Source organism: Emiliania huxleyi, assembly GCF_000372725.1.
Source record: "Emiliania huxleyi CCMP1516 unplaced genomic scaffold EMIHUscaffold_114, whole genome shotgun sequence".
Taxonomy (NCBI): Eukaryota; Haptophyta; order Isochrysidales; family Noelaerhabdaceae; genus Emiliania; species Emiliania huxleyi.
Window position 1 is genome coordinate 310,476 of NW_005201551.1, and position 2,206 is coordinate 312,681.

Here is a 2,206-nt window from a genome sequence, read left to right on the forward strand (position 1 = left end):
GTGTAGCACCAGCCGCGGTCAAAGTACGCGGCCACGTTGGTGCCCTCGGTCTGATCCTCCGCCTTGTGGCCGTCCGGGAAGGAGGTCAGCCGCAGCACCCAAGTGTGCTGGTGGGAGTAGAGCGTGCCGAGGCAGCCCAGCCCCTCCTTGAAGAGCGCGTTCTGCTCCTCGGTGCGCATGACGCCGTTGGCGGGATCGGGGTGCTGGTGCAGCGAGCCGAAGTCCCAAAAGACGCCGAGCCGCGTGATGGAGCTGAGCAGGGCCTTGAGCGCCCTCGCGACGCGGGAGAGGTTGGCTCCGCGCGGGTCGGGGTGGTCCTTGGTCAGCCACGGGTAGGAAAGCGCTCCGACGGGAAGCCAGTCATACTCGGTCGCCTCGACGAGGTCGGCGAGGGAGAGGAAGGCCTCTTTGGGCAGCGCCTGACGGTGGGAGAGGACGCCGCCCGCCTCGGCGTGGCTGATGATCCACTGCGCGTCGAGGAGGGCGACGGCGCCGCTCGCGAGGACCGGCTCGAGGTCGCCGCCGCCGAGCTTGCGCCACAGTTCCAGCTTCTCCTCATCGACGCCGAGATCGGTGGCGGAGGGGAGGGCGGCGGCCGGCTGCGTCGGCGCGGCGGTGTCGGCGGGCGTCGGGGCGTCGAGTTCGACGGCGGGAGGGCCGGGCAGCTCCTCGGTCGGGGCCTCGACGCGGCTGGAGACGCAGCCCATCGTGAGAAGTCGATCGACTTTGACAAGGACACAGGTGGAAAAGAATTCAACGCGGCACGCGACAGTACCAAAAGAGGAACACTCGATCGCGTCGCCTACACGAAGGCGTCGAGGGGGGGACAGTTTATTTCTTTTTTTGAGCTTAGCCTTCGATGTTAGGAAACAAAGCAAGGCGGGACATGGCATATCGCTCTCGGGCTCACAGACATCCCTCACACCCGCCGCCCCCGCGCGCGCCCCACCCCGGCCGGGAGAGAGGGGAGTGACAGTTTGGGACGGCGACAGCCCGAGTATGTTGAGTCCTGGCTCAACAACGCAGGGTTCAAGAGGGGGTGGTCCGGCTCACAAGTCCGGCTCACGCGCCTCGAGCTGACCATCTACCGCACTGAGCACTTCCGCCCCCTCGCTCCCAACCCATCCACCCCGCCCCGGGCCGCGCCGCGCGATCTCGGGCGATCTCGGGCGATCTCGGGCGATCTCGGGGCCGCGCCGCGCTATCTCGGGTGATCTCGGAGCGTCGCTCGCGCGGCGTCACACCTGCTCAAAAAGGAAGGAGGTTGGAGGCAGGAGGTCACGCCCCATCCAGAGCGCCGTCGTCGCCGGGTTTTTGGCCCCCGGGTCGTCGCCTGACGGTTGCTGCGCGGGGCAGCAGACCATCGGACGGCGCGACGACGCCCCGTCCGGCACGCTCCCCCCTCCACCCGGCTATTGCCGCACGAGTGCCCTAGAGATCCCCTTGATCCGACGACTGAGTTCGTTTTCTTTCATACCTGCGGTGTCGTGGTGTACGCAGGCACCAACACGCTGCCGCTCGACTCGCCGGTGGAGGTGGAGGCGATCATCACCGTCAAGCCCGCCTGACTCGACGACGGGGCTACGGCTTTACGCGAGAGTGCCGAGGGATTGGCCGAGGGCCGAGAGAGACCTGTCTCCGGCAATACAGTATCCGTCTACCCCGTCAAGCCGACGCGTGGGGGGGCGTGCGCTCCCGCCTCCTCGGTTGTTGGAGGTGAAATGTGAGCTAACCATGTATGTATGTAGGAAGGTGAAGAACAGTCAGGCTCGGACTGGACACCAACGCGGTATGGGTGGACGCAAGACAGATGATGACGACACGCACGAACGACACACAGACACAAACAAGCTCACAAGACACACAGCCAGCTGGCTGCCACACACCCTGAGTTGGCGTACACGTAACTCAGGGCCACATTCCTCCTGTCGCCCCCCCCAGCACTCCAAGGTGCCAAGAGAAACAAACAAGGGCACAACATCACAACAGACGACAGGAGGTAATATGCGAGGCTAGAGCAGGCTTGCTCCACCTCTAGCAATCTCGCCGGCCGGCGAGGCACGGACGAGACCGTGTGTGGGGTTAGTGAGGTGTCTATGGTCAGCTAACCACCAAAGGCTAGTTCCATTTCACTGTGGCACAGCTCGCGTTACAAAACCTTGATTTTGACCATTGCGCGAAAAAGGTACATCTCGGTGCCTTCCAG